The following is a 6,651-nucleotide window of genomic DNA, read 5'->3' as shown; positions in this document are numbered from 1 at the left end:
TGTCTGTCTGTCTGTCTATCTGTCTATATGGCAGGGTAGTACAACTAGCAAATGGCAGAGAGTCTAGATTTTACACTGAACTCCTTGGACAATAATGCCTCCTGACAGGAACTTGAATCACTTGTAATACATGCCTGATAGTAGATAGATTTATAATTTATTGATGGCACAGAGAAGATCAATGTTTCAGGACTGGTTCTCCTCTCAGCCAGGCACAAAGACTTTCTTGATCCCACTTGTCAGTCAAATCTGGCTTTGATTTTAGATTAGCAGTTACTTCATCAAGATACTTTCTAGTGTGAATAGGTATGTCTTTCAAAATCAATGTCTTTTTCTTTTATTCCTGTGATTAAAAAAAATCTCAGAATATTAGTGGCTTACAACAATGAATATTTATTTTATTCTCATTATATGGATGTGGTTTGGTTAATCTAGGCGGACCTTGGTTGGGTCAGGCTTGGTTGGGACTCTAGGCTTCTCTGGCTGAGTTCAGATCTGTGTCTTCACTATCTGGAACATATTGTTTTAATGGCAGATCTCAGGAGGACAAGAGAGGGAGCAGTGACATGTGATGGCTTATATACCCTCCGTCCAGAATTAGTCCACTGTTACTTCTATCTACATTCCACAAACCAAAGCAAGTTGTTCTCAGTGGCATGGGAATGTATTCTCCACCAACATGGAGGCACTGCCAAGCCCCATTATCAAAGGCATGGATGCAGAATTCTAACACAGGCAGGGAGTGAAGACATAAGGATAATGTGGAAACAGTTTCTGCCAACCAAGTGTTGACTCTAAAGCCTACACTCTATGGCATAGCTTTATCTATCTAAAATGTAGATGAGAGCATTTATCTTATGCATATCTGGTGAAGATAAAATGACATAATCTATACATAAATCACAGAGAATAATACCTGGCATTATAAACAACCAACAGTAGCTTTTGTTATTGTTTTTCTAACCCTTCAAAAATCAATGATGGAGAGCAGAAACAACAAAAACAAAAAGAAAAAAATGTTCAATGAGCTCTTTATTTTCTCTATTATTTTTAATGCACTCAGTCTAAGTAGTGCCCACTGAAGTAAAAATTTAGCAAATAATAAGTGAAACATATCTGTATAGACAGAGGTTTTGTATTTTATAGGTTCCTCTCTCCTCTCCATCCACCCCATTTCCTAACAATTCATTGGATGACTAAAATTAACAACATACACTTTTTTCATTGCACAAAAACTTTAGATTTTGTCTTTAGGGCTCTATGGATCCCAGTGCTAAATGAAGAGTTTAATTTCTGCAAAGATTTAAAATCGGGCAAATAAGTTATTTTTGACTGACTGCTACCAACAAGGATGAAGTTACAGAACACTGTTATTATTTCATGTCTGCTTCTCAGATAGTTTATTGACCTACAGCTTTCAGTAGTTTATGGAAAATATCATCTTCTTCCCCTGGAGCCCTTGACTCTAATAAACTATTTACGTATTATGGTCAGCTTTTCAGAATCTACTGCTGATCACAATGATACTAATGTTAAAACACATGTGTGCAACATTGTACATACTGAGCACTTTCTCACTTGCTATTTTATTTAACTTCATAAAAATTTTGGGAGGTAAGTATTACCAATTAGAAATCAAGGCTAAAGAACCTGCAAAACACCACACAATGATTGAGCAGTTTAGGTTATCTGACTTCACATTTAACATTCTTTCCACTAGCCCTACGCTATGATTTAAGAAAAAAAAAAAAACAAACAAAACGAAACAAACAAAAAACAACTCATCTCAGCCAGGGGCTTTAAAGAAATGGAGGCTATAGTTGGGAAGAAATTATGTTAATGGAATAAGAAACATCACTCTCCCCAAATCCTAAACAAAACAAGTTTTGTCTTTGAAGTGAATTTTATTTGATACACTTCTATCTTCGGAGCAGAGAGAAATAATAAAACCACTTATTTCACAAAAGGCAAGACACAGATATAGTTATAAATAATTTGAGGATATCATAATAATGTCTCAAAAATATTTGAAATTTAGATTTAGAACTCAGAAAACTTCATTCATCATTTCAAATTATTATATTTAGTACAAAAGAATAGATGAGTCAACAAACATTCATTTCTGTCTCTAAAGAGAGAATGTCTTATTTTTCCTCTCTACACTTCTCTCTTTCTTTCCTCTTTCTCTTCTTGTCAGAGATATAATTTTTCTTGTAAAAGATATCAAATATTTGCTAGATGAGAAACTTCAGGAGAAATTCTATTTTTTTGTTGTTTGAATATTGATATCTTGTGCAAATATACACACACACACATATACTGTTATATATTTTGGAATTTATAAAGATGATTACGAAAGGTTGATAGCGCATGAGTTTTGTCAGAACTTTGCACCTTTTAGATATAAATTAGAAAATGGATGGACTATCCACCAATGTTGAAAACAGGGAAACTGCTGGGACCTGTGATTGGCAGTCAGGTGGAGGGAATCATAGACATAAGATAAATAAGGTATGTTGTCATCATGTATAAAATGTGAGTAAGTGATAAACAGACAGGGAGAAAAAGAGATCTTTTATCAAGACAGAGAGAGATACAGATGATACGCAGAGACACATCTCCCCTTTCCACTCTACAAAGCAACACTTTATATAACCCGTCTGCCTTCTGTTTATCACTACTGATCTGTGGTCCAGCCTCAGTCCATCAGGTCGTTATTGGAGAGCCAGTCAGAGATCTCTGTGTGTGCCCACTCCTGAATGCATATCTTTACTCGAGGCCAGAGAAAGGTGGGGTTAGCATTGTGTTGTAACATCAGAAACTCCAGGAAAGCTCCAATAACCTACTTCTTTGCCCCAAATTATGTTTAGGTCTCTGACTAATGCCTGCCTTCAGAACTTCATCATGTAAGATCGCCACTGCTTGAGTGACATGTCCAAAATCCAAACTGACCAAGTCATATCTCTGCGAGAACCTTCAATGTCTCCCATTCACCAGCAGATTCATTGTCAAAAAAACCATGGAGTACGATGCCTTTTCGTTTGGCCTCTGTGCTTTTGATCTCACCTACTCGTCTGTCTATCAGCCTCCATATCCTCTAGCCATAACCTCTAGTCTTGTCTTAAAGTGTATTCTCTCAGCTCAAGAACAATTTTCCGGGGAAGCAGCAACTCATTCCTTGGGACTCAACTCATCCATCACCTCTTGGCTGAACTTTTTCTGACTCACTTATTGTTTTCATATGTAGAAAAAGTATTTTTCTTTTTTCCTTCATAATTCAATATTTTCATAACCTGCCATTTGCCTACACAGATTGGAGTTTCATGAGATTCATAGCAGGCACCATGCCTGTCTTGTTTCACACCATATTTTTAGTGGTTGGCACAGTGTCTGATACATAATAAGCTCTCAATAAATTTTAGTTGAATGAATAAATGGTGGGTAAACTCTAAATGCTAAAATGAGGTGCTATTTGAATTAATGTACAAGTATACTTTTAGTTAATTTAAGTGAAAAATAACAATATGCAATGTTTTGTTCAAAATATTATAAATACCAGAATCACTATAATCTAAAAAAAAATTAAGAAACACTGGTCTAGGCAGGAGGATAGGAGGCCTCAGTCTCTGGGGACGTAACCTGTTTTGAGGAATGAATGCATGTGAAGATGATGAACATAAGCCTGGTACTTATTCCCTGTAGTACATAGTTGCTATTCATTAAATATTGTTGAATGAAGAAAAGAAAAAGCATACACATTCCAACATTTGACATGAAAAACAATCATCTCTAATGAGCTTATGCTTTAATGAAAAGCAGTCATTGTCTGATTTCAGAGTTGTCGATCTCAACACACTTATTTATTTCAGCACATCCCAGGTTTAGGGTTCAATTTCAGAATTATCAGTGTCAATCAGTCTTTAGCTTTTTTTCTTTTCTTTTCTGTTAACCATTCTCTCCTCTCTCTGACCTGAGATTCTTTGTGCCTCTCACCTCAACTTCCATCAAGTGCATTTTCTTACCTGTTCTCACTTCCTACTTGTGAATCTCTTAAATGTGGGCAGGTTTCCTGCTCCCAAAAGAAAGTTTTAAAAACTTAAGGATGGACCAGAAACTAGGATCTTCACACCTACTACTGAATTTTGTAGGCCTCCCTTGGAGTCTACAATTTTCTGATTCGTACCGGCCTGTCCAAACTTTGATACATAGCCTTGCCATAATTTATACATCTATATCCTCTTAATTCCAGGCTATCCAGCTAGTTTCAACCATTATCTACCATGATTCTAATATAACCTCCAGATCTATATAATGTCTCACCCCTTATCTTTTCCAGCTCTCAGAGCAGAGGTTTCCTTGCTGTAGATTTGTGATCCACAGATGCAACTGACCTCAGAATTGACAGAAGAAAAAGATAAGATTAAACTCACTGCCACAACCTCGAGCACCATTAAGTCCTTTGACTAGGATTCTCTTTGAATAGATAGATGCCCTTTGAATCTAGAATTATTAGTTTCTTGGTGGATTTATGGCTGGACAAATAGGCAGGCCTAGCTTTAGAATCAACATTCACAAATACATTGACTTACTGTTTCTCTTCAAATAAGTAAGTTTCCCTAAGATGATTCATCATTTCGCAGAGAGAAGCTCTGAGATGGAGTTCTGGTAAAAGGATGGCTGTGAGTCCCAGTGCCTTGAAAGGTTGGTCTATCTTCTTTGTGCCTCTGACTACTGTCACTAAAATTTAGTTCTTAAAATTTAATAAACATTTCATGAGTGTCTCCCATGTACCAGGGAATAAGAACAATCTGTATCTCTGAATCTCATAGGAAGACACACAGGCAATAGTAGAGTTTCAACATAAATGAGATGAGTGTACAATGATACAAATGAGTAGAAGCTGTTATAGGAAGACACCAAAGAGGCTTATTGTTTAACAAAATGATTCTCGAGTTTCACTGTGCATCAGAATTTATCAGAAAGCTGAGTAAACACTGCTAGGTCCACTCTGCAGCATGCCTGATTCAGTAGGTCAGGAGTTAGACCCAAGAGTTCATATTTCTAACAAATGCCCAGGTAATATTCCTGCTGCTAAAACAGGGATCCCACTGAGAGGACCACTGGCCTGTTCTTAAAGGTGCTGAGGTAGGCTTTCTGGAGGAGGTGAAAACAATGTAGAAACTCAATAATATTCTATACAATGCATGTCAAAAACAGAGGTTTAACAATGCTTATTTGGTAGAATTCAAGATTGTTCTTGATTGAATGTCAATGTGAGCCTGAAGTACATATGATTTGCCATTTCCAGTTAGTTATACCATCAAAAAAATAGAAGTTAAAGTAAGATAAAACAAAATCTGATCCAGATTTTTTTTTTTTTTGGTATATCACTTATAAATAAAATTGGAACTTTCATTTATATAAAGAAAGAAAATTCCTGGTGATATAAATGAAGTATGAGCTTTTGTTCTGTATATTTTGAGCTTTTATTTGCATTAATATTTTAACAATAAAGAATATTAATTATATGAATCCCAAAATCTACTTTAGAACATAATCCATTTTGAGGCATCCATTTTACCTCTCCACGATCATGTCCCCCTTCATCATGCCCAGAGGTAACCACTAGCTTTTTCTTTTAATAATTTCCCTGATTTTCATTATAATTTAGCTGTATGTGTATTTATAAACTCTATATTATCTAATTCTACCTTTATTGAAATGTAAGTAAATGGAATAACATTGTGTATGTTCTTAGGTCCCTTGCAATTTTTGCCTAACATAACATTGTTGAGAATTGGCTATGTAGAAACACATAGCTCATTCATTTAACTGCTATAGAACATTCTATTGTATGAATAATTCCAATTTATCTGTCCAGCTACTTTAATGAACATTAGGCTGTTTCCATGTGTGTATGTTTCATCAAAGCAATTCTATTATGAGCATTGAGTTTATCTTCCTAAGTTGTAGTGTATGTGTATGTTTAGTTTTGTTAAATAATATTAAATTGTTTATAAACCATTTGTCACAATATTTTTATTTTCTCCAGAAGTGAATAAAAGTTTATTTTCTTCTTGTCCTTTGGCAAAATTTTTATTTTTTATTTTTTTCTTAAATTGTAAAAGTGTTAAATTATTCCTTTTTGATTAGCATTTCCCTGATTAATAGTGAAATAAATCTTTTACATTTATATCTTTATTCCTATTTTCTCTTCTGTAAAATTCTTTGTTCACATATTGTGTCCATTTTTATTTAGAGCACATGTCTATTTATTTATTATTTATTAAGATTTTTAAAAGCCTAGAGATTTTTAAAAACTATAATCAGAATCAGTCTCTACTCATCCTTTGTCAATTATATGTGTCCCAAATATCTTCTCTCAGTTGTGGCTCCTGTATACATATTCTTCCCTGGGTATCTTTCAATAAACAGAGTTTCTCATATTTTATAGAGTTGATGATATCAAACTCTCCCTTTATAATTTGTGCTTTCTAAGCTCTAAAAAACTGTTTTACATTTCTTTTTAAAGATTTTAGATTTCATGTTTGTTTCACTTTATTACATTTGGAGTGTGTGTGTGTGTGTGTGTGTGTGTGTGTGTGTGATGTAAAAGATCAGTTAATCTATTTTTAATATGGATAATCAGTT

The sequence above is a fragment of the Pteropus vampyrus genome, unplaced genomic scaffold (genome assembly GCF_000151845.1).
Source record: "Pteropus vampyrus isolate Shadow unplaced genomic scaffold, Pvam_2.0 Scaffold120, whole genome shotgun sequence".
Taxonomy (NCBI): domain Eukaryota; kingdom Metazoa; phylum Chordata; class Mammalia; order Chiroptera; family Pteropodidae; genus Pteropus; species Pteropus vampyrus.
The sequence above is the reverse complement of the archived record's forward strand: the minus strand, read 5'-3'. Positions refer to the sequence as shown.